The sequence below is a fragment of the Ambystoma mexicanum genome, chromosome 1p (genome assembly GCF_040938575.1).
Source record: "Ambystoma mexicanum isolate Mex_15411 chromosome 1p, UKY_AmexF1_1, whole genome shotgun sequence".
In the NCBI taxonomy this organism is placed as follows: Eukaryota; Metazoa; Chordata; class Amphibia; order Caudata; family Ambystomatidae; genus Ambystoma; species Ambystoma mexicanum.
In genome coordinates, this window is record NC_090921.1 from 1217777916 (window position 1) to 1217805081 (window position 27166).

General features: G+C 44.1%; 1 protein-coding gene across 1 annotated transcript in view; it reads left to right on the forward strand.

Moving 5' to 3' along the window:
- The first annotated feature begins 362 nt into the window (after nucleotides 1-362).
- The window catches only part of LOC138452086 (cysteine-rich venom protein 6-like), a 270264-nt gene continuing 243460 nt past the window's right edge, over nucleotides 363-27166 (forward strand). The window contains exon 1 of the mRNA XM_069604951.1: nucleotides 363-416. The gene's annotated coding sequence lies outside the window, so the exon portion shown is untranslated. The remainder of the gene's footprint in view (nucleotides 417-27166) is intronic.

The window sequence follows — 27166 nt, forward strand, 5'->3', positions numbered from 1 at the left end:
TTCTGTTATTTGAAATGTAGTTGCCATAATTATAAAAGAGGCACTATGAGGGCCAGAATGTAAAGAAAGAGACATTACCAAGTGATCTCCTCAGGCCAGACAGAGAGCAACACGAGGTCACTGTAGAGTTATGGTATGTCTCTCCGTTCTCTGTTTTTGGCACTGCAGGTGGAGTTGTGCAAGGCTTCCTTCATTAGCCCAAAGGAGGTGCAGCTGCTTCCCAAAAGTGCAAGCAGGGGTGGGACAAGTCTTCTATACACGCTGAAGCTGCGTGTCTTCTTTGCTTGCCAAGTGTGACTAGTCACTGGAAGCCAGCCTCAGGGCACTTCAAAGACAATATAAACGCTGTGTTCTCTGGGCAATCTTCATCCAGCAGACCAGCCTGCCGGAGTCACGCTCTTCGCAATTTTGCACAGGTATACTTTGTTTGGCACATTGTTTTCCAAAGTAGTTAATATTGCTGAGCGGAAGCAGGTCGAGCGCATCTGATTATTTACCTCAAATCATTTGACAGTCTTTTTTTTCTGTGATCACCTGGCATAGGAGTCGATGTAAGTAGCAAACAGCGCAGTGCAAATTCGTATTATGTAGGGTGAACGGGGCATTGTGTGTTTATAGGGCGCCATTTTATATAGTTGTGTGTAAAACCAATGGCACGAGCGACATTCACTACCATGGGAGACACGGTAGGCATTTTCGTTACTGAAAAAGCTGTGTACTCTCGGTAAAGTTCTCCTGTCAACCTCACTAGAATCCACTGACACAGTTATTTTGAAAGCCTGGTTCCCTTGACTCATCGTTAGGTTTGTATTTCAGCTCGTCCAGTTAATGCGTCACTTTAGTCGCTTCTTTCCCTGAGTCTGAATAGTTTAGTCCCCTTTTGCCCACCTGAGGCTTGTCTGTCATGTGTTTCCTTCGGTACCTGAGCTTGCCTTATATTGCTGGGGTCTGCCTTGTTGGTCCCCCTTCTGATTCTTCTGGGGCCCAATTTGACCTAGCAGATAATGCCATCTGGCCATCACTATTACACTCCTGAGATCTTGTTTAATCATCAAGCGCTTAAATTCGTGGAGGTCTCAGATATTCTAGTTTCATGCTTGAGATAGCAATTCACATCTGTTTTTTTTATTTATTTTATTCTGGGAGTTGTAGTTTTGCCATTTTCATGTTAAATGTAAGACTACAATAATCAGAATACCAAAAAGAATGGCATTCTCACAAGCGACTAGGAAACGTGAGTGCTCTAACAGTTTGTTGAGATTTAGTGAGGCCAGGTTACAGGGCTTCCCTCCGCAGGATCTGCAGGACATTGTTCAATAGATGCAAAGCCAGAAACGGAACGCTGGCGTGTAGAACACATGGAATCTTAGCATTTTCTTATTTCGCACATGTTGCTACCGGGTGCCTCCCCATCCCTCCCCACCCCCACACTTAACATTCTCTCGTTCCTTTTTTCTGGACTCTACTTACTTATGCCTTGTCATTTCCTCTGTCCCCCATTTCCCCAGTGTCCACTTCAGACAGTTTCCGGATTTTAGTGAACAGCACATTGTAGTCTAGATTTTGTAGTTTAGCGTTTCGAGGATGGCCCTACAATTTCCAGCCACGTAACCCTTTTAATTAGAAATACTATGTTGCTGGTGTTCACTTCTATCGATTCTAGGGATAGCAGTCCACTTCACAGCAGTGCTACTTTTTTTCTTGTCATGCTGTGTCTTGCAGTTGCAGTGCCTGAATTCCTCATTATAAATCCAGGTCTTCAAGACCCAGAATGCAAAGTGGCAGACACTCTCCTGCATTGTCATCTTCTATCTGATTGGTCACTTTGAAATTCCGGTTCCAAAACCGTCAAAAAGCCATAGGTCATGTGATTCATTCATGTATCCCCAATAATGGGAATTTCAAAAAAGGGAACTAGAGTTTCCAGAATGCAGTTAGCCAAACAAGGATTACCTATTGTGGCTGCATGCGCACGCTTGTTCTTCTTCTTGCTGATAGATTTTTATCCATCAGCGGTGATTTTTTGGATACCGAGGCTTGAGCCTCATTACTCCATCTTCTCGGGTTGAGTGTGTAGTCGTGGGTTTGTATTCTTCTTGGTCTGTGTGGTCTTGTCACAGTGTGGCTGCATGCGTTATGTTAATGAGATTTATACCGCACGCTGCTGCCATTTTCACGTGGTCTCCAGACCAGGGCTGAACTGCTCCACCGGGACACCGGGACTTTCCCTGGTAGGCCTGCGGCTGAAGGGCCTCTTTGGGCCTCTTTGGGTAGCAGAGGGATACATGGAACAAACGAACACGATCACAGAGCCACCCTGTGTAGTTCACACGAAATTGGCTGTCACCTGGGCGTTAGCTGCGCATTTCTTTTCTTCCTAGCCAGTTGCCACAGGGCTGACTACGGGGGCCGGGTCAGGCTCGCCTCGCACCTGCAGTGTGCTATCACATGCACTCTCTGCACACATTTGCGCAGGTGCAGGGCTGCACACAGGCACGTGCAACGTGACCTCCGTGCACTGGCCTGCTGCTCTGCTGAGTGTTGTTCCCTTTTGCCAATGACGATTGGCAATGGTGAGGCGAACCTGCGAGCATGGCAGCATAGCAAAGTTCAGGTGCATGCAAAATCAATTGAATAGATTGCTTGCGGAGTGCTGGCTGCACTGGAGGAGCTCCGAGCTCGACTCGGACCGGCTGCAGTGGAGGACTGGGAATGGGATCATGTTTGTTCGGTGGGTGGGGGTGACATAAATAATTTGTTTGTAGAGCATCATTATTTGAGTTGTTGGCATCCCCATTAATCACGCATTTGGGTATTTGATTCCATTATATATATATATCCATTGGCGTATCTGGGAGACATTTCACTTGGGGTACATTTGTGACGTATCATTGGCAGCGAGTTTAGACTTTAGATAACCTTTTATCGGCCCATATTTTCTACTTATCTGGAAATATCTACCAGTCCAAATTCTCACATGCTTCCTCATAGTGCGTGCTTTATGGCGGGGCGTTTTCACTTTAGGCCACTCAACTGGTATGTTCCATATTTTGGCATAATTTGTACGTGCATCCTCAAAGTGCACGCTTTGTGGCTGCGTGCTTTCACTTTAGGCTACTGGTACTTCCCACATTTTGAAGAGAATCACCTTTTAACATTCACACTCATACTGATATAAGCGTATGTGCTCGCAACCCAGCCCGTTCTGTGGCGCGCATTAGTACAGCTGCTTAGAATCACGCTATTATATGTTTACCGAATGGCAACACATCGTTAAGGATTGCCATCCTGTCATTTAATGCATAGTTTAAGTCATGATAGTTCAGTAACGCGTCATCGTTCCCGAGATGAATTATTGGCAAGCTTGAGTTTACGTTTATTTTTCAGTTGTACTGTTCTTAAAACCTCACTGGTACAAACGCACTCTAGCGTGTTGTTTACAACTTCACGAGGTGCAGGATATGGCGTCATGAGGCGTTTATATGTTATCCAATTCAACCTGGGGACTGCTAACATGCAGAATGCTGTTCAGCGCACTGAGGCAGCAGGTCTTAGGGAAGCGCTTTGGCAGCTCCCAGCCTTTGGCTGCTTTATATGATGTGTCGCAAATGAATTCTCGTAGATCAATCTCACATCAGTGAGACCGCAAGGGGTGTTACCAGGGCTTTAAGTGGGCAAGGGCCTGCCGGGGCTGGGCCCCGGCATCTCCGAAATTTCTTTTTGAGGCAGGGCCCTGCCGGGGCCCACTAATCTCCCCTGGCAGCCCCAGCCACTACACGAAAAGGCTTTTTTCTACAGCCTGAAGCTCTCGCTTGTGTGCGAGAGCTTCAGGCTTCAGAAAAAAATGCCTTTCAGCCATAATGGTGGCGCCGCACCTGCAAGGCATCCCTTTAATCAAGGGATGCCTGTGGGCCAGCGCCACCATTATAGACAAAACGTGAGGCCACTGGAAGCAGAGGCCTTGCTTTCTAAATACTGAAGCTCCCGCGGATTCGCAGGAGTTTCAGTATTTAGGAAAAAAGGCCTCTGCTTCCAGCGGCCTCACCCTTTCAACCTTAATGGTGACGCTGCCCCTCCCCAGCTGGCGAGGGGCAGCGCCACCATTAAGGCTGAATAGGCGAGGCGCTGTCCCCTGCCAGGCAAGCCTGTACAAAATAAATGCAGAGATCAGCACCCTCTTCCCCATGGGGAGAGAGGGTGCTGATCTCTACAAAAGGCTGCCTGGCAGGGGTGCCAGTAGCCCATTGAGCCGAGGCTTGTCAAGGGGGCGTGGCCTCACGGGCCAGCAGGACCCCCGCTGTTAGGTCACGCCCCCTCGATGAGCCCTGGCTCGATTTGTAGTACCACTTAAGGCACTGGGTGTTACATTACCCCTATCATGGTTTAGAGCGCAATTCCACTTCTTAACGGCATGTATGAAGTGTGACACTTTCACATCTACGAGTTCATTATATTTGGAGTTGAATCATGAGCTGTATTAGGTGCTCGTGGTCTGAACGCTGGGCATTACCTAGTGTGTCTTCCCACACGCGGCACGAGATGGAGCAGCACTCTTTTCATAGCGCAAAGATATTTATTAATTATAAGTGGAATTATATCCATGTAATTTCTTGCATTTATTTACACAGTGGTGCAAACAAACAAAATGTGTTTGAGCAGGAACATATGTGGAAACATAGACCCTCGCAAGGGGTTCATCTTTTGCAACTATGTTGGTCAGATGTGTGAAACATGTTTTGGGGTGCAGCACCTTGTTCAGTCGATATATCACATTGAGGAGTACTTTGTTGGTTAATGTGTGTTCTTTGGTGTTATCCTCAGCAGTGTGGTTCACCATTTGGCACAAATGTGTTTTTACACAAACTAGATTTTTAGAGTAGGAGCCAGACATGTCTTTCCATTCGAATGCTCTTTGTAGGTGATCTTGCTTGGCAAGCATACTCTCCTCGTAGACACTGCTCGGAAAAGCATGACCTCCCCATGGTATGTAAAGTTGCAAATGCTTAAACGGAAAGTGTTTTCTATGATGTAATCTTGTGTGAATTCCACACAATCTGCAATGTGCTTGTGAGATCAGTCCACTAAACCACGGATGCGTTATCACAGACGTATTTCACCAATTCAAACCATTTCTACTGATTCTGGGGCCATTAAGGAAGGAGTGATGCCACTGAAGGCAGAGACCCCTAGAAAAGCCAGCTAGACTCCTGGCTTGAGAAGGAAGCTATGACAGTGGACGGCTAAACATGTAAACTGAAGATAGTTAAACAAAATGTACGTTCCCACTAACAACCACATGAAGTGTTACTGTCTTCTGCAAATTAACCCAATATACTTTCCTTCAGTCCAAACAATACAGTTAGAAGTGGCAACTGTGAACGTGCACTGCACACAAGCACTGCTGCGGTGCAGATATTTACAACCCCTAGCAGCGACAGCTCACACTTCTCCTTTCCACAACACAAAATGACCTGGAATATTAGCCGCCACAGGACGGGTTTCTCCTTCTATCTATGGGTTAGCCATTCAACCACAATGACAGCTGACAGCACACAGACTCTATTCCTGTTATTATTTCTTTTGCATTAGTTCCATTTGGGTTTTCAGTGTTTACCAGTTTAACATGTAGAAATAATTCCCATCAAATCATGCAGTGAATAATTGAATATCTTTTCCTTATATACCTGCTTGTGTTATTTCTATATACTGACACAGAAATAGTTCTATGGTGGGAACCACTGCTCAAGCAGGCTTTACTTTCCAGAACAACCAAACAGCACTGCCGGACTCAGAGCACACTGTAAGAAAACATCATTTTTCGCATTATTCTAACATTGGTCACAACAGGCCCAGCAAACAACACAATGCATTGCTTGTTACAATATTTTAGGCTACCCATCCTGACACTGGTAGGAGACTGTGAGATACTAGTGAGGTAGGTAAGATATGTTTGGAGACTGGGGGAAACGGTAATCTGTGCTTATTTAGAGGTGCATGTTCGCCTTTGAGGTAGGGGCAGCTGTGTTGGGTGAGCAGAGGGCCGTTCTCTCTGGTAAGAGACGCTGCAGAGTTTAAAACACAGTCACAGTCCCAAGCAAGTTTTAAGTGGAATAGATGTAGACCGAGGGAGCATTAGAAAGACAGGATTCTGGTCCAAGCAGCCTGTATATCGTTCCATGCTATACCACTGTAGAGCTGTCTAGTCACTACCACTGCTATGATCATCCCTCCCCATGTTGTGTTTCCAACACCATTTTTAAAATTATTTTACCTTTGTCTATTCAACGACAAGTATTGAATGGTTCTAAGTATTCGCAAGCCAGTTCCCTTCTCTATAATCCTCAGCAGGACCGTCCAGTGCATTCTAGAGAATGGATTGTTGTCAAAATCCTCACTCAGCATGTCTGCTGCACCTTGCATGCTGTGGGTCTGTCATCAGAAGACTGGACACAGAATAGCCAGAACGGTAGCCTGTAAAGTACACGGCGTAGTGATAGAGCGTGTGTGTCTATATCAGGTTTGAGGTCGTTCTGAAAAAGGCTGTGTTTTTGCTCCTTTGGAGCAGCCTAAAATGGGCCACAAATAGACCTATGTCTCTGAGTTGGAGGCTTCACCCCCTACCGACCCCACAGTACGCGTCCCCCCCCCTCTTTCCGTATCTTCATCCTCCTTATATTTCTGCATTTTTCATATCTACACACTTTTTGCCCTGCATTGCACACATTTTTCGAATCTTCAACCTGTCTGCTCACATGCTCTCCTTTCCATGTCCTAGCCCGCCCAGCCAGGCTGCTCCCCTGACACCCTGTCCGCTTCTAAATCCTGTGCTCTCAGCCACAGCTCTAAAGAGGAAAGTGAGGGAGCAGAAGGACACAAATAGATATTCACAAATGGCAGAGGAAGGCTCTTTCAGCCCTGCTGGGCATTTCAGATCACGTGGTGCACATGGGGCTTAGCTTTGCAGGCCAATACCAACAGCTACGGTCATGATTGCAAACTAAGCCTTCTTATATCTGTGCAGATAGCAGCGTCTATTTGGGGAACATGATTATTGTACAATTGTATTCCAGCTTGTTGAGGCCAGCGTCCTTCCTCACATTGGCAACAATTACCATTGTTAATCGGAGCATTTATATAGACCAGCACTAGGGCCGGATCAAAAATCTACACAGGAGCAAGATTCCAACATTTAAAAAAATGCTACCATACATTTCTGGACTTCTGACAATAACATCATTTTGTATTTTCCCTTGATTTAACAGAAGGGTCGTTTTGGAATAATTTAAGAACCACATACCCATAAATTGTACATTAAATGTAAATTAGAACAGAGCATCAGGATTCATTTTTGCATTGGATGTTGCGAGAGGAAAGGAGTGCTCTATAGCCCAGCCCTTGTGTATCCACACTCACACGATTCCAATATGTCACCATGACATGCCCCACTGATTTCCTGCGCTCATCCTCGCCCGCTCTCGCCATCAGTCAGCAATCCTTGCACAATGTCACCCTCAGTCATGACTGACATCTACACTAGAAGATATTCGATATTCGTGCTGATTGACGATTTAAAAAATATGTGTTTTGTATTTGAGTAGAAAACATTTCTTTATATATTATTGAATGCCTCAACAAGAATGTAATCATATACTGTGACTACACACCCACCCCATATTTTGATATTTTGAATGTATGGTGCTGAATGAGGCCCCAAACTCTCAAGGCGGATTTCACCTTACCAAAAAGTTCAACATGCAAACATGTTGTCTATCGCGACGTGGAGCCACTGATAAGTGTACCACTATGGTTGAACGCACAGGCGCTGAGCCACTTCTGTCGGGACACTGCAGGCGCTTTATTGGCATGCCTCACTGATCTCATACCAAGTCAATTTTTTTGTTAGTTTAGTCTAGTGTGCCACCCATAATCTGAAACTTTTGCATTAGAGTACAGCTACAGAGAAATATCATATGAAGTGGGACACAAAGCTTGTACGTGCTATTTGGTTATTTACCCACCCAGTTATTTACCCGCCCATTGATTGCTCATGGCCATGCTTATCATGATGCCCATTTCCACCCGCTTCGGCCCCTCTCCACCCAAAGCACGTATTCCTAGGATCTCTTTGAGGTAGCTTTATTAAGCCTTACAATCAAACGTGCTCAAAGAGCCTGCCAGTGTTTTCTCAAAACAGTCTTCTGAGAGTTAATGACTTAATTGGAACTGTAAAAGTGCTAATTGTGTCATAAAAATGTCAACAAGGTCTGCCTTCAGCCACTCATTATATAAGCACTATGCCAGTCCTTCACTGAAGTCCTGTTAAAAACAAACTTTCGCAAAGTCAACAGTTTAAGCTTGTGTGTCAATATTAGGCATTCACCAGGCACTGCTAGTATATGCCCAGGTACTCTGACCACTTTAGCAGCTACTACAATCCAGTTAATACCACTGCGGCAGTGCCTGGCAAATGACTGTCTCATGCCTATACAAAGCCAAAACTGTTGGCATTGCCAATGCTCAATTTAAGAATGCCTTTTATCTGTTTGCCCTTCCCAGCATGGGAACATGGTGAAGTGAATTAAGGATGCATGCTGTTTGAGCACCTTTAACACCGGATGAACTCTTTTTTCTCAGCTGCAAAATGTCTAAGGTCCCAGGTCGCTCTGTCATTGAAGATCTACTTTGAGAGATCATGAATTTATATAAAACATGACTTTTAAATCCATACGTGCTTAAAGCATGCTTTAAATGCACTCATTTTGACCAATTATATTCAACATTTTCTTGGGGGACACTCCCAATCCCCTCATAGAAGGGTTGCGCTCACACGTTGTGCTCGCTCATTCAGCAAAATAAGGGGCCACTTTGAAAATAATTCCAAGGGCCACTTTTGGTTCCCAGTACGGCACTGCTCCAGGGATGTACGCATGACCTGGGCCCCTTGTGCCATGCCCCTTCCAACCTTTTCAATCCCCTGTACATGTTCACATGTGTCCCTGTGATTGCTCCCTTTTCTTCCAGCTTGTTCCCTTTTGTATCCTTTCTGATTCTTTTCCCTCTGCTTCCACCCAAGAGATTCCTCTTCTTCCCTTGAAGTTCTTGTTCCCCTTAAGATTTTAGTCATGCTCTTTTTCCCCTGGGGCTTTTTTATACCAATCCACACGTAGTATTTCTCACATTCGTCCATTTGCTTGTTCTCCACTATGCAGATTCTGTTTCTAAATGTCTCCTCTGCTTATGTCGGCACCTTTTTTGCTATTCACTCTTTATATCTTCAGTAAATTCTCATATGGTATAGACTGCCTGACAGCATTATGTACTCTAGCAAAACAGAAAGTTGATGGCCAGAAAATGTTGAATGAAGCATAACGACTGTCATTGCTGTGGGCAACCCAAAAGACCATTGTCGTCCAGCCTGCCATGCCATTACAAATGGGGGAAGAATATGCAAATGTGGCAGACCAGTGTGAACTGCCTGGTCATCTATTTTGAATGAAACCATAAGCAACCCCAGACTCATTGACTTTCAACAGTGCATATATAACATGGGTCTCTAGGCATGGCAATCTTAAAACCCATGTCTAGGAATATCTATCTAACTCGTGGGGGGCAGATAGTGGAGTGGGGTTTAGCAAAACAGCTACTTGATGGCTGGAAAATTCTGAATTAATCCGAACCTCTGACATTGATCTGTGCTCGCTCCAAACCATGCGCTCTATGAAACCAAGCTTCACTTCGCTGATCAGTCCCAAGAAGGCTGAAACGTGCCCTGGAATTCCTGTGTTTCTGGGCAAAGGGGATCTGGCCAAGCAGTTCGGGTTGGTTTGCTCACTTTGGTGGCTCTTCCAACGGTGATTTGCATATGGCTAGTCTCCTTCTGCAATGGTGCAGATAGACAAAAAAAGGCTGCATGGTAGGTTACCTAGTGCAATCACAGTTTTTAAGAGTAATTCAGCACCTTCCACCCTTCATATTTTTTGGTTTCAAATATTTTATACTTAAGGATCTTCTCCTCATGTTGACATTTTTTCTTTTAATATGCACAAAAAGGTCTGGGAGCCTCTCTACCGAGAATGAACTCAGCCAAATATCCTGTTCTATGGGAAGGTGCCCACTCGGGAGCGTTTCAGCTCACTGTACCTTTCACAGCTCACTGTACCCTTCAGAGAGGCGAAATTTCCATTTGCAAATCAGTCTTTGTCCCACCCACAAGGGCAGTCCGGCACCAAAATGCTAGGCAATTCTCCTCTGAGCAAGAGAACCAACAGCAACCCCAGATGCGTGTTTTGGCCTAGTCGGGCCTCATCAGTGAGGTGAAGCTGTGCCTATCTAAGCACAGTGAGCAAGGAGGGGTGCACATCTGGAATACCCTGCGTAACTTAGGGCGAAACCCAAAGATCCTAAAAATACACAAAAAGGTCAGGGAGCCCCTCTACCGAGAATTAACAAGGCCAGATAACTTGTTCTATGAGAAGGTGCCCACTCGAGAGGGTGTACAACCACGTTTTAGCTCACTGTGCCTTTGACAGAGGAGAAATAACCATTTGCATATCAATCTTTGTCCCACCCAAAAGGGCATTCCAGCACCAAAATGCTAGCCAATTCTCTGAACAAGAGAACCAACAGCAACCCCAGACGTGTGTTTTGACCTAGCCTTTTTCAGCATTTTAATTTGTTTGCACTATACCTCCAAAGTACTCACATGCTCAGGTCGGCATCAAAATACCTCCCACCCCTGAATGTACCACATTGTTGGTTTACGAAAGGGGAACCTACTAAATGATATTCTAATCCTCTACTTTTGGCACTCGGAGAAGAAACCGCTCTGGAGAGCCTCATGCTCTAGGTGAAGCAACTTGTAGTCTGGCTTCCCCTAAACCATCCACAATCCTGGTGCTGATCACAGGACTTTCAGGTGTTCCTTGTAATGCCCTGGCTGATGCTGCTAATTTGACACATGGGAATTGCTATTGTATCCTATTCAGGACCACACATAATTTATGTGGCATGTTTGGGTATTGTGCAGAAGATTTCCTAATGGCAAATTGGAGGGGTTAAAAAACAGAAAAGGTCCCGGCATAATAGAGGATAGAGGGTTCTTTTAACTACTGCAGTGTGGCTGTGAGAGTCACATTTCTCTGGCTACTGAGCCAGTCCCTGCAGCAGAATCTCTTCCTGGTAGCACATGATAATGAGCCTTTGCACTGCGTGAGGCAGAACCACTACAGCACTTGTATTGGGACCAATGAAAGGACATTGTGCGTTATATCTCTGCATTGTTTAACTAGTTAATGAATCTACGGCTTCAGGAGTAGAACCTCACTATGTTCTGCACATCATTAATAATGGTCACCGTGATTAACGCTCATCTGCCATAAACGTGGGGCTGGACATTGAGACTTCTGCTGCAGGGTATTTGTCAGATATGTTTCCATCAAACGTATGAATCCGTCTTAAGTATCTGGAAGCACTCCACGTGCACTCCCCTCTGCATGGGCTTTGCCCTTGGGCACTACCTCAATGGTCCTGTGCCCTCTCCTCTTCCCACCTCTTAGCACAAGGAGCATCTGGAGGATTGGGGCTCAGGCAAGCTGATGGCACGTATGGTGGCCACATTTGGCTAATGCCCTTAAACAACTAGGTTCCTCTGTTTAACGCCGCTCTGCACATATAACGTAGCTCTTTTATTCATGCACTTGCCCTATGCTTAATCTCCTATTCTTCTCCCTGTTCACTTGCCCATGTGTGCCAATATTGTTCTGAATGTACCCAGAACATTGGTTGCACTTCCCTTGTCCCTGTCCCTTCTGCTTGGGGCTCCATGTCGCAATCTGCACATTGCAGCTGGTGCCTTACACATCAACAGTAGGTAAATAAATCAAACAAAGCATCCACTCAAGATACACAACTGTTTCCCTTCACTAGATGTAGAGTGGATGGGAGACTGGGGCGTGACTGGGCGGTGTGGAGTAAACCATGCATGATGTTGGTAATGCCAACTTCAGACACCAAGACCCTTTCATTGCGAGGAAGATTATGATGGTTGCATGACTATTTCAGTTGTAATGTGCAAGAAACTTGCATACAGTCGGACGCCCTTTTGACCGTGATTTAAAAACAATGAGCCACAGTCGTCCTCTTTCGAGGCAAGACTGATGTCTTACTTTTTGCTTATGTGGGTGCAGATTCGACCACGGAACCTCTTGTCCCTCTCCATATTTAATGAGAGATAATAAAGATATGTGTATTGCACTTAATGAACTCCCTTTCGTGCAAGTTCTTAACCCACTGTATAGCTAATAAACTTTATCACAGGTTGAGATGTATTTGCAGCCCAGTATCTCCCAGAAATGTTGTCAGGGGACACCATGCCATCAGGTACCTTTCAATACAGCTGGGCTTTCGTGTGGCTTTATGTCCATTATATTTAATTGAAGCACACAAGACAATATGGCAGAGAGGCATTTGGCGGTAAAATTGAAGCCCAGGACTAGGCCATGCTGTCACAGACCGGAGTCCTCTGGTAACACTCCCTTCCGCTAATCTATAGCCATGTTCAGTTCTAGTAGCAGTCATAACTGCCTGCCTGAACTACTTCGATTCTTTTTAATCTTCATCATGCGCTATAGCTTCATTTTATCTGACTCTTTGTCCTAAAAGTACAATAGATTGCAAATATTACAAAAGGACACCAATGTTAAATATTATTTGCAGATACTTAATCAACTACCTTATTTTACATGCATTAAGTAATGTAAACATTAGTTCATAACAACATTCTCAATAAAATACAAATCTGTCTTGAACGATCAATACGCCTCTTTTACCGGCATGTCCTATATATATAATACAGGGCCTGCGGTAGCGGCACTGCAGTTATGGTTAAGTTGCTCAACTCATAGAAGGAGCACTTTTTGGGCGGCTTATAACATTGGTGCCGTTTGATGAATCCTCACCAAACTTTGGAAAACGAGTATATGACCACTTCTGAATGATCTTGCAAAGCTTAATGCGGTTTCGTTTAAGGAAGCAAAGTTATAGGTGGCAATCTAAAATGTTTGTTTGAAATCCTCCTAGATACACTGGAAAAAAAAATGTGCTCGTGTTTACAGCCCAAACTGCTGGAATGATATGCACCAAACGTGCGCGAGGAGCAGCGGCTTGGTCCTGAAAATGTGGTTTTGCAAATTTGGAGTAAATCCATCCATTAGCTTTAAAAAAAATGGGAAATAAGTAGGTAAAAATAATAAGTGATATCTGGGTCCGGTCCGCGGACTAATTTCCTGATTCGGCACCACAGACGCCTCTGGACCAATCAGAGTGCAGCATGACTTTCACAGCCAGTCTGTGCGCCTGCTGATTGGTCAATTAAGAACGTGAGGTGTGGCAAAACCATTGAAACGGACACCATGTTGGTTCGTGAACTGCGCCCGTGGTCCGTGGACATCACCATAAGAACATATTAAAAAACACAACATTGCACTTGTCAAACTAATGAAACAATCTCTGGGGAGCTGAGGGGTGATGAGGAAGGGATGGAATATGACCATAAAAAGCGAAAAATCAGGTGTTTTTTCTTCCACGAAGTCTGTGAACATCTCAGATGTTCGGGGACATCCATGTATATTTCTGCATTACAGAGTCTGTGAAAAGCAGTTGTTGAATGGCTTATAACTTTAGTGCCACTCAATGAAACTGCATGGAATTATGCAATATCATTTTGGACCTCACCCCGAATGGTACTGCAAGGTTTGGTGCTGTTTCACCAAAAGGAGGCAAAATTAGAGGGAGAGGCTCCAAAATATTTGAAAGATTTAGGGCCTCATCACGAGTTTGGCGGTAGCCCTTAAATCCGGCGGTAGCGCTGTTACTGCCGGATTTAAGGGTCTGCCAAATCACAGCTTCGGCTGATTTCCCCCCAGCTCTGAGCTGCGCAGAAACCCACCGGGATTTTGCCGATTATCATCATGTTTACCGCCACGGGAAACCCGCCGGTGGTAAAAGCGCGAAATTTCCCCATTGAGCCCAATGGGGAATTCCCAAATGGGCTCAATGGGGAATGGGGATTTCCCGTTCCGCCAAACCCGTGATCCGGCGGTAATAGCGCTGGTGGGTTTGGCGGTAGGGCTAGTAACGCCGGCGCTATTAGCGCCGGCGTTACCGCCCAACTCGTGATGAGGCCCTTAATACATTTGGTGCCGTTTGACAATTCTGCACAAATGCTTGTAAAACGATTCTAGACCCAGATTTGAATGTTTTTGCAAGGTTTGGTGGGATTTTGTCAAGAGAGAACATAATTAGAGGGGTGGGGTCTCAACATTTCTAGACACTTTTCAAAAAACATAACATGGACGGATTTGCAGCAAACCCATGCAAGGAGCATTGGCAAGGTCTTGCAAATGTGTCCATGTTTATTTTTTGAAAAGTGTAATAATTTAGGCATACAAAAATAGTGATATACCTTTGGTGCCTGAGGTAAAACCTGTGGCCATGGGCAGCGGCCAGGTTATCTGGGTCAGGCCATGACCAGTACAATCTGGCTACTGGCCATAACCATGAGGGACCGGCAATGGGGTTAAAGTGGCCATGGCCGCCAGGGACCGGCTATGTGGTAACGTTTTTTGAAATCGGGATATATTTGAATGTGGAAAAAAAAGTCTGCTTGTGGCTACAGCCCAAGTGCTGGACAGGATTGCAGCAAACATTCGCGAAGAGCATCATCAAGGATCTCAAAGCATGGTTTTGCAAATCTGTAGGTGTTTTATTTTTTTAAAAGCATCAGAATGTAAATACAACAAATAGTGATATAACTTTGCTGCTGGGGTAGTGAGCCTTGCCCTCTGCGAGGACAAATGTCTACTCTGATTTGCCTACTGGGGAATGAGGCATGGCCAAAGCCCATACCCCATGGATTGTAGAGACTGGCCATGGCTGCAAGCCATGATCGTTAACCTTTGTTCACATTATGAGGGTATAGTGGACACTGAACTAGGATGCGGGGTAGGTGCAGTGGATAACGAGAGTGGATTGGTGGGGATGGGGTCATGATCAAGCCTCATGCCCTACGCAATTCAACCATGACTTGTCTCCCCAGCATGCACTGTTGATAACGACACACATCAGTATGCGTTGCAAAAAATATCATTGTTGAAGGAGGTTTACAGTTCTTTCATATATGTTAAAAGAGGAATTATTAATAATTTATATACAGTGATGTAACATCATGAAACATATTCACTCATAAAAACCTATGAAATTCACAGAAAAAACGTTATTTAAGGGACGTTATGGTTAAGTTGCACTAATAAAAACCTATGAAATTGACGTTACGGTTACAATTAAACCGAAAACCCCCAGAAATTCACAAGTTATGGTAAGCTAAGCAACCATAACTTACACCACCACCGTGCACTGCTAAGACTAACACACAGGTCATCAAAGATGACATCACTAATGTCATTGATGATATCACTGATGACATGCCAAATGGAATTAATTTTGATCGAAAGTCAAAAGGTTGTGTTTATAATGTTGGTACTAAGATGTCAGGGGTGATTGGGAGACCTATCGTAAACTACTTAATGAATTAAAGAATGTACTCATCTAAACAAAACATTATACTGGAGTGTTGTTTTTAATACATGAACCTTATTATACATACACAAAGGCAGTGGTGCAGCTTGCACCATAGAAGTACAATATTTTGAATCTGGTAATTTTAAGATTTACTACACATTTCTGTTATTACAAACAATACATATGAAGAACCACAATGCATACAAATCAGAGGTACATACAGGGAAACTAAGGTAAGGAAGAAAGAAGCAACATCACCAGAAAATGTCCATAACATTAAAGTTCATCTTCATGTATACAAATGAATTGTGTGTTTGAGGCCTGCTGATTGCCCCGTGAGCTGAGACCAAACCCTAAGGAAAGTAGTTTAAGAACATACGACAAGTTTAATGTCTAGATATATACCACCTTTTGAATTTTCATATTCTGACTGTCAGTGAACAAAAACACCTGGCCTAGATATGACAGTGAACAAAAACAAGTGGCCTAGATATGTGATGTCATCAGTGATGTCCTCAGTGGTATTTTTGAACTCATCTTTGATGTCCTGGGTGTTAGTCTTAGCAGCGCACAGTGGTAGCATGAGTTATGATTGCTTAGCTTACCATAAGTGGCACATTTTTGGGGGTTTTCAGTTTTACTTGTAACCACAACGCCCCTTTCACAAAGTTTTTTCACTGAATCTGTATATATATTTTTTTTTGCTACAACCACACTCTCTTCTTTTCAATGCAATGCTCAGCCTCCTTGCAGGCTGTGCCTCTGGGAAGAAGGGAGAAAGGGAAGAGACCCGCCCCTACAAACAGATACAAACGTTACAAGTAACTAACAAGCCAATCTTTGCAGTGGTTACCATAAAACGAAAGAGCAGACACGGGCACTCGTTGGATAATATTTTGAAGTGCAGCACAATTCTGTTTATTTCATGGAAAAATCATAAAGTAATAATAAAACATCCATGATTTCAAAGTCACAATGGAGTGGTGGATGACCATCATACACCCGCATGGAAAAAATCACCATGTGTTCCGTCCGTTACCAGGACTTCATCAGGCTAGTTTACTGTTACAAAACCTAGCTTGATTAAATACAGATTTCGAAATAGTTACTTCCTGTTCACAATCGAGTCATGTGACATTCAATGGAGCATAGCCTATTCAAGTGAAAAGGCAGTGTAATCTTGGAATAGTTTACATATATGCAATGTTTAATACTCATTCATGGCCTAATCTCCATAAGCAAATTGTCATACATAATAGCATCTTATAACAATAAATAAATACTAAACATTACGTCACAAATCCAAAATTCAATATTGAATATTTTGGAGCAAAAGTGCAAAATGCAGTTAAAATATGAGGCCGAATCTATAAATCAAAATGCACAATCCTTCGGATCACAGCGATTACAAATAAATGCAGGTGATAGTAGGAAGACTAAGCAAAGCAGATGCAAAGGACTCTAATATGTTGACTATTAACATCAATAATTAAGTTTGATAAGTGCCAAAGCATATTCTATCAGATGATTTCACATTGTTTTTAAAGTGCAAATGCTTACCAAAACCAATAAAAACACATTCTAACAACAATAATAACCACATGCCAGTGCATTGCTATTCTCTCATAAATGTACAAATAACAAGTGCACAAATTCTTGTCCCCTGCAAAGAACAATATGAAGTGAAAACTCAGTGTGCTCTTACATTAAGACAACAACAAAGTGCATACAGTCCATACGCAATAATATAAAGTGCAAATGCAAAATCATAGATGTGCTACAAAAGAAATAACAAGATGATGATTAACACTACAACTACACATCAACAATATTCTGGAAAAGTCCTGATTTTCAAAGAAAAAAACATATAGTTCTTTGTCTCCATAAATACTTTTGGGTTTCATAAATGCACAAGTCTAGTCAAGCAAAATATTTCATGCTTGAAAATCCAGGATTTACCACTCAGACAATTTCCTTTGATAGTTGATTCAACATGGTATGTAATGATGGTGCTTTTGAAAAAGTAATTTGGGGAGATGGACTCAAAACCTGATTTAAATCATGGTCAGTCCAGCATACAGGCCAGTATTTAAAACAATAGATCTATTATTTCTAGCTTGATGACCAAAAGAAGTGATACATCGAACATCCTTTTTGTTTCTTGTTTCTTCTCCATTTTAAGGCGATCTTTTCTATTTTTGAAATTACATTTCTCAAATGCATTATTAATGTCCTCATGAGAATAACCGCGTTTTAAAAAGTGATCTCCAAACTTTGTGGCTTCTTTCAAAAAGATAATTTCTCTAGAACAAATACTCTTTGCTGTAAGAATTTCTCCATACGGAATTGACTTAATAAGAGATTTAGGGTGATGGCTCGGGCATGAACTAAGGAACTGGAGCTGGTAGGTTTTCTACAGCGAGTCGAATTTAACACATTGTTGACAGTCTCAAACTGGACATCTAAAAAGGTTTAGCGGTGCTGCTAGTGATTGTCAATTCATATCCTTATCATTTAAACAAGCAACATATTGCAACAATTTATCGTGTGATCCATTCCAAATAAGGAATAGATCAATGAATCTGTACCATATAACTACATACTCAACATATTCATCAAATGTATCTGCCCATGGTATAGTCTGTTCCCATCAGCCCGTATATAGGTTGGCATAGGTGAATGGAAAGCATGGCCCCATAGCTGTGCCACAGGTTTGCTTGAAGTACTTCTTATCAAAAATGAAAATAAATGCTCTAAATAGAATCTTAGCATAGTTAAAAGCATTTGGTTTTGTTGTCTATAACTGATAAAACGTATATCGAAAACAGATTTACATGCTTTCAAACCACAATTATGCTCAATGGATATGAAAAGGGCACACCGTCTAGGGACACTGATATTTATGTAGATTACCAATTCATGTGTTAATAATGGGTACTTACCATTTTCTGGTTTAGGGGGGAACAGCTACGAGTGGGGAAGATACATGTAATACTTTAAACTATAAGGCAACTTATCTACACACCTATTTGTGGTGTCTTTTTATGCTGCATTTAATCTTAGAATGTTGTTGTCCATCTGAGACCAGAATTATTGTTCCAAATATATAGATGTATTCATGGTACTTACAGAAATTCATATACAATTATTTGTTTGGCACATAGCAGATCATTTATGCGAAATTTCATTCACATCAACATATGACGGCTTGAATGAGTTAGTGTTTGAGTAAAAGGATTAATAAATAGGCATACGACTGTAGAAGTAAGGACACACACCTGCATTGCACACCTTTGCACTAGGAAATAAGCTGTTTGTCCCCCCACCAAGCTACACCATGCAGCTGTCTAATAGCTATTCTACAGTTTCATCAAGGCCCTTAATATTAAAAAGGATTACTCATAACTTTCAATCTTTACCATAGTTTCACTCAGGGTATTCCATCAGAAGTGGTTCTCAGATCAACAAAAATCACATATAAACATATGTTTATCAATCTAACATATTTTGGTAGAGAGTAAATATTCTGAGACACTAGTCGATTGTGCTCATACCAGGTTGAAAGTCGTCTTGTAGGTAGTTACATATCTTGTTCCCTTTAATACATTTGCTGAGATGTTCCAACAAAACCCTAGCATCATTTGTTCCCCTAGCATCCAACAGTGAGGCTGGACTATAATTCAATCCATCATCTCTTGCTCCCAGGCCCTACTTGTGAATCGGGTCGATCTCCGCTTTGTTACAAGATTCAGGTACCAACAAAAGAGCTTTGATTGCGTTAAACATACACAACAGAAATGGATCCCATATACTTGCCTATTCTTAAAAATATCAATAGGGATTGTATACAACCCAGCTTTGCCACTTTCCTGTTTTGTAATAGCAATGTAAATCTCCTTTGTGAAATGAAGATATCCCATGGGATCCCTTTCTTGTTCTATAGTTTTTGCATATGTTGGAACAGAATAATGTCCTAGCTTCCTCCACACGTTTTAACATTATTATGCCACCTCTTCTCATTAATACTGCCCTGGATCCTATTTCCATTTTCTGAAGTACCCACAGTGATTATTTTCCAAAATTTCGATCCATCCTCATTCTCTACGGCTTGCATAATGAATTACCATTGTCCCCAATCAAACGTTTTTCTTTAACTCTGCCTTTATATTAGCGTCTCAGCATAGATATATTATCCCTTTTTATACTAATCAACTTATTGCAAACCTTTGATTGCTTGCTTAGCACTCAGGCACTGTCATGCCGCCGTCTTTTGGTGGTCGCTGGCGGCTATGGAAGGCTTGGCGTTGGCGGCGCCATTAGAATGTCCCTTGTTTTTCTTTCACTTCCTGGTTTGACGGTCTAGTCTTTTCCCTTGTTTTCTCCTTTCCGTATTTAGCCATGCCCTTCTCTGGGCTCTGTGCGTTGCAACTTTGTTTCCTTTCGCTTTGTTGCCGTGCTATTCCTTACCTTTGCTCCGTACCTGTTGTTCTGCTGTTCCTCGCGCAGATTTTCCCTCCGTGCTAGCTCCTCCTCCCTTCTCCTTCTCTGTTTCCCCGTCCTTACGGTTCCCACACCGTATTGGGTTTCTCACCTCCTTGCTGCCTTCTTTTTTCCCTGACCGCTTCCCTGGTCCCTGTCGGTGTTTCCTTTACAGTCCTATTGCAATGCCTGCTTTTTCACAAGTCCTTTGCACTGCCCTCTGCTCATTACCAGCTTTTCTGCAAGTCCGGACTTCTCCGGTCCTCAGCTGCATTGTGGAACTTGTACCTCCATCTCCGAGGTTACCTGCTGCTCCTGCTGGTCTTACCTGCAATTCCGGACGTCATTTGTCATCGCGTCCTGATCGGAATCAGTTCCAGCAACATCCGTAGAGAGGTTTTTTTAAGCGGCTGCTTTTTTCCTCTCGTATTGGTTCCTGCGGGACGGGGGCCGGCTGTTTCCCTGTTTATCAGGGAATCAGGGTGGCTTCTTCCAGCGGACAGCTGTATCTCTTCACAAAGAAGAAAAGACACAAGAACAAGACCTCCAGACGAGAACCCTCCTCTGAAGAGACAGGTGAGGAGGAAGTGGAGGTGGACATTGATATATCAGATATAGAAGATAATCCGCTTGCTCCTATCAAACGTGACAGTTTGCAACGACAAAAGGAGATATCAATGACTACCCCGGAACAGGCCCAAGAGCTGCTTACAGCAATGCAGAATATGACATTAGAATTACAGGCTGTGAAGGCCGAAAACACTGCTCTGAGACAGCGAGTCGACCGCTTCGAACAGTCCCGGAGTGATCTACCTCCCATGCCTTTAGCCTGCGGCAAATATGATGGTTCACCTAATAGATTTAAAGAATTCATGGAGGCTTGTATAATCTATTTCACCTTCAGACCCCAGACCTATGCCTCAGATCCAGCCCGCATAGGTTTTCTGATTTCTAATCTTACGGGCAATGCTCTTTCCTGGGCTATTCCACTAGTGACCGGTGCCAGCCCGTTATTACACGATTACGCCGGGTTCACCGCCCAGTTCAAATTGTCCTTTGAAAGGCAAGAAACTGCGGTAGTTGCCAGCAAACAGTTACTTGATATTCGACAGGGAAATTCAGATCTTCTGTCCTACATCTCCCGCTTCAAACGGGTGGCTGCAGATGCAGGCAGGCAAGAGAACGCCCAGTGCACCATTTTTCTTCGAGGATTGAGGGAAGACCTTAAGGACGAATTAGCAAGGGTAACCAGACCCGCTACGTTAACCGACTTTTGGTCTACGGTGGTACAGCTGGATTTCCGCCTTTCAGAGCGGCGGTCTGAATGTCGAAAGCAGTGTGGGTTTCCTGCTACGGCAGATCCTGGGATTACCTCCCCCTCTCCTACCTGTCTGTCGAAAAAAGAACCAATGCAGATTGGGACTACTCGAGGGCGACTTACCTCGGAAGAAAGAAGAACGCAGGGAGAAAAACCTGTGTATGTATTGTGGATCCAACCAGCACATTCTTAGGGACTGTCCTGATGTACCACCGCGACGATCGGGAAACGCCATTCCTCGGAACTAGTAGGGACAAGTTACCGAGGGGGATTTCCTGGTCCCTTTGTTTCTTTATCAGTAACACCCATGAATACCACAGAATACAACCGTCTCATGGTAGTAGGAGTTGAGTTGTTCATCTCTCAGCAGTCCTATGAGGTCCTGGCGCTACTGGACTGCGGCGCTGCAGGCTGCTTTATGGACTTGGTTTGGGCTGACAAGGTCGGCATTCACCGTTTGCAGAAAGATGAGGACCAAAAGGTGGAAGGAGTTGATGGAAAACCCCTGAGCTCTGGCCTCATTACCCATACCACTACTCCTATGCAGATGAAGATCCTCCATCACAGCGAAACCATTCAATTCGACCTGATCCGAGCAGCACATTTTCCAGTGATCTTGGGGGTCTCTTGGCTTCGGAAGCATAACCCGACCATTGATTGGACAAAGAATCAGCTGTCATTTACTTCAACATTTTGTCGTCAGTCATGTTCTACGCAGACCCTGCATACCACTGTCCACACTCTCCCAGATCTAGCCTCCAGATCGGATGTTTTGAAGGTAAATAGCATCCCCAAAGATTATCTCCGCTATCAGGAGGTGTTCACGGACGATGGCCCTCAGGAGTTACCTCCTCATAGACCAGAAGATTGTCAAATCATTCTCCAGCCCAATGCGGTTGTTCCTTTTGGGCGAATGTTTTCTCTTTCCCTCAAGGAAAAGAAGGCTCTCAAGGAATATCTGGATTCTAATTTACATCATGTCCTGATCCGACCATCATTCTCTCCCGCTGGGGCTTCACTTTTTTTTGTTCCGAAGAAAGGTTCGAGTGAACTTCGACCTTGTATCGACTACAGGGGCCTCAACCAAGTCACGCTAAGGGATAGGTATCCCATGCCGCTGATCGGAGACATTCTGGAAGCAGTTCAAGGTGCTAAAATCTTTTCTAAAATCGATCTAAGAAGGGCCAACCACCTTTTGGGGATTCGCTCAGGCGACGAATGGAAGACTGCTTTTCGCACTCCTTTCAGACACTACGAGTATTGCGTCATGCCTTTTGGTCTGGTCAACGCTCCATCGTTTTTTCAAAGATTCATGGACCGCACCTTTTCTGATCTGCTTTTTCATTGTGCTATTGTCTACCTTAATGATATCCTGGTTTATTCTAAGGACGCCCAACTCCACTCTAATCACCTTCACCAAGTCCTTCAAAGACTGCAAGACAACCTACTTAAGGTCAATGCGGATAAGTGCGTCTTTCAAGCATCTGAAGTAAACTATCTTGGGTTCATCCTGTCCTCGGAGGGAATTCGGATGGATCCCGCTAAGATAGACGCCATACTGCATTGGCCCACACCCCATTCCATCAAGGACGTTCAAAGGTTTCTAGGGCTAGCTAATTTTTACCGCATATTCATCCAAGGTTTCTCGGATCGAGTCCTTCCCATTACAAAACTGTTACAAAAGTCTTCAATGCCCTTTGTCTGGTCTTCTGAGGCAAGCTTGGCTTTCCAACAACTGAAGGAGGATCTTTGCTCTTCCCCGGTGCTTCATCAACCAGATCAAGATTTAAAATTCATTGTAGAAACTGATGCCTCCTCTGCTGCTATTGGTGCAGCTATTCTACAGAAACATGAGGGTCTGGAATATCCTATTGCCTACATGTCCAAGACGTTGAACGACAGCCAGACACACTATTCGGTAATAGAAAAAGAACTCCTGGCCATGAAATCCGCCTGCGAAGAGTGGAGACATCTCCTACAAGGGGCTAACCACCCCTTTGAAATCAGAACTGACCACAAGAATCTTAAGATTCTGCAGAAGATGGAATGTGTCAACTCCCGTCAGGCCCGTTGGGCGCATTTTTTCTCCCAATTTGATTTCACATTGACCTACTTGCCAGGATCCAAGAACATCCTAGCTGATGCCCTTTCAAGAAGGCCTTATCCAGGCATGTCCCAGAAGGAATTTCCTAGTCTCATGCTTCCTGAAGTCAAGGTAATCTGTACGGTGGAGTCTTTCTTGGAAAAGGTTTGCAAGGCCACACAGTCTACCAGCATGTTTTCTGGCTCTCCTCTCACAAAGAACATATCCATTCAAGATGGCTTATGTTTTAAGCAACAGCGATTATTACTGAGAAGACAGTTTCACCCGTCATTCGGCTTTAAAGTGGTGTCATCATGACCCAACGGCGGGTCACAGAGGTGTTAAGAACATTCTGGAATTGCTCCGTTGCAGGTTCTGGTGGCCCGGCATGGCCAAAGAAGTTTCATCCTACGTCAAGTCATGTCCAGTATGCTGTCGATCCAAACATTGCACTCAGAAGTCGATTGGATTTCTCCAACAGCAGGATCTTCCTAAGAGACCTTGGAGTCTTATTTCAACGGATTTTATTGTGGATCTGCCGCCCTCGGAAGGTTGTTCGTGCATCATGGTTACCGTCAACTGCTTCACCAAGATGGCTCATTTCACTCCCTTGGCCGGTCTTCCCACTGCCGCCGAGATGGCGGCTGTATTTGCCAGAGAAATATTTTGTTTGCATGGTACTCCGGACAAGATTATCTCCTACAGAGGTCCTCAGTATACTTTAAGGTTCTGGAAGGAGCTTTGTGATAGACTGGGAATTGAATGTGCCTTGTCGTCAGGCTTCCACCCGCAGAATAACGGGCAGACGGAAAGGACCAATGCCACACTGGAGCAGTATCTTAGGTGCTTCACTAATGCCCAACAGGATAATTGGGTTAGTCTGCTGCCCACCGCAGAATTTGCCTATAACAATGCCGAGCACAGTGCCACTGGTCTCAGTCCTTTTTTTTGTTCCTATGGTTTCCATCCCAGCTTTACTCCTTCTCTCTCCTTTCCTCCTTCTACCACCCCATCTGTGGATGCACTACTTACCAGTATCTCGGAGGCCCACAAGTCGGCTGCCGGATGTTTGCGGGCAAGCAGTCTTCGGTATCGATCTTACTACAATCTTAAGCGCTTGCCCGTTCCGGCGTGGCGGAGGGGCACCAAGGTCTGGTTGTCTACTAAGTATCTGCCTTGCTGGCTTCACCCCTCTAAGCTTTCTCCCCATTTCCTGGGTCCTTTTCCTATACTTCGCCGGATCAACCCGGTGGCCTTCCGCCTCCTGTTGCCCAAGCACCTGCACCGCCTCCATCCTGTTTTTCATTCCTCTCTCCTGAGGGAATGCAAGGGAGATCCCTATCATCGCCCTTTGCCACGGGATCCGGTGCCCGCTGTGGTTCCTTCTGATGAGTATGAGGTGGCCTCCGTTCGTGACTCCCGCTATCGGCGGGGTCGTTTGGAATATTTGATCCATTGGAGGGGGTATCCTCACTCGGAGGACTCCTGGGAACTGGTGTCTCATGTGCATGCTCCGGCGTTGGTTCAACGATTTCACCGCCTGTTCCCGGGTAAGCCGGGGGGGGTGGCCCTTGGGGGGGCATACTGTCATGCCGCCATCTTTTGGTGGTCGCTATGGAAGGCTTGGCGTTAGCGGCACCATTAGAATGTCCCGTGTTTTTCTTTCACTTCCTGGTTTGATGGTCTAGTCTTTTCCCTTGTTTTCTCCTTTCCGTATTTAGCCACGCCCTTCTCTGGGCTCTGTGCATTGCAACTTTGTTTCCTTTCGCTTTGTTGCCGTGCTACTCCTTACCTTTGCTCCGTACCTGTTGTTCTGCTGTTCCTCGCGCAGATTTTCCCTCCGTGCTAGCTCCTCCTCCCTTCTCCTTCTCTGTTTCCCCGTCCTTACGGTTCCCGCACCGTATTGGGTTTCTCACCTCCTTGCTGCCTTCTTTTTTCCCGGACCGCTTCCCTGGTCCCTGTCGGTGCTTCCTTTACAGTCCTATTGTGGTGCCTGCTTTTTCACAAGTCCTTTGCACTGCCCTCTGCTCATTACCAGCTTTTCTGCAAGTCCGGACTTCTCCGGTCCTCAGCTGCATTGTGGAACTTGTACCTCCATCTCCGAGGTTACCTGCTGCTCCTGCTCGTCTTACCTGCAATTCCGGACGTCATTTGTCATCGCGTCCTGAACGGAATCAGTTCCAGCAACATCCGTAGAGAGGTTTTTTTAAGCGGCTGCTTTTTTCCTCTCGTATTGGTTCCTGCGGGACGGGGGCCGGCTGCTTCCCTGTTTATCAGGGAATCAGAGTGGCTTCTTCCTGCGGACGGCCGTATCTCTTCACAAAGAAGAAAAGACCCAAGAACAAGACCTCTAGACGAGAACCCTCCTCTGAAGAGACAGGTGAGGAGGAAGGGGAGGTGGACATTGATAAATCAGATATAGAAGATAATCCGCTTGCTCCTATCAAACGTGACAGGCACTCCTTGTCAAACCACTGTGTTCTTTTGATAGAAGCTTTTCCCACCTATCTATTGGGGTTTGTGACCTGAGGATATATGGCCTTTGTAATGGTATTATTAGATTTTCCAATTTCATAATTTGATAAATCAGGATCTGTAAAAACTGTAATATAGGCAGAATGACATATAACTCAGGCAATATTATCTCAGTATCTAGATATTCCTGCCTAGATAGATTCTCTTGATTGCCCAAGAATATTAACTACAGTATTTCTATTCTCTAATACCTGTAATTACCCCAATTGTTGAATTATAAGACAATACTTTGTGAGGGGTCGGTAGTCACTCTTGAGTCGATCAAGAACTGAAAAACATCTAATAGTGTGCCAATCTGTCTAGCTGTCTACAAAATAAATGACATGAGATTATCTCCTGAACCATATGTGGGGGTTGCAGAAATGTCCTCTCTCCTTCTACTCTTGGATGCGCTCAGTTGTAAATTGTATAAAATTCATGCAACTTCCAGAGAATGGTTATTAGATCATTTCAGCAGCGCATATAACCGGCCTGGGATTTCCCAGGCATTGTCTTTATCATCCATAATCTTCAGTAAAGGTTATAATTTCAGATTGAAATCAGCTACTAAAATGTTATTGATTCCTTGCCTACTTTTCCATTCCTCAATGCATTTCTTCACCATATGTATCGTTCTCATGCCATATGCATTTTTTAGTCTATTTGATATATTTAACAACATTTTATGCCCCACCTCTGCCAATTAGTAGTTCTTGCAAATCACAACAGTTTGTGTCAAGCTCTCTAAGTCAAGCTGGAATTGAGGAGTCTTCCCATAACATTAATCCCCCACTTGGTGATCCTGTAATCCCTTTAGATACAGAGCCATAATACTCTCATATGCCTGCATGTACACAGGATGTAATGACCATGCTTCCTCGAAGAAAAGTATGTGGTACTTCCTAATAAACTCACAACAGGAGTAATCCACCAGGTTCCTTGCCAATCCTTTGATATTTCATGAAAATATGCATATACTGTTACTAGATTTGTTTCATTAGCCCGTCGATTTTATCTCGAAGAGCTCTGTTTATGCATTCTGTTAAGGCAATCAACACCTTCAAGTCCTCCACCATCCTCAGATATTCTTGACAGAGAACTCATAAGTGCATTTCCCTACAGCACTGTCACCATGGTATTATGGGTACCATTTGGGAGCATAGCTTCACCAGCTTTAGAGCCAGTCTTTAATTACT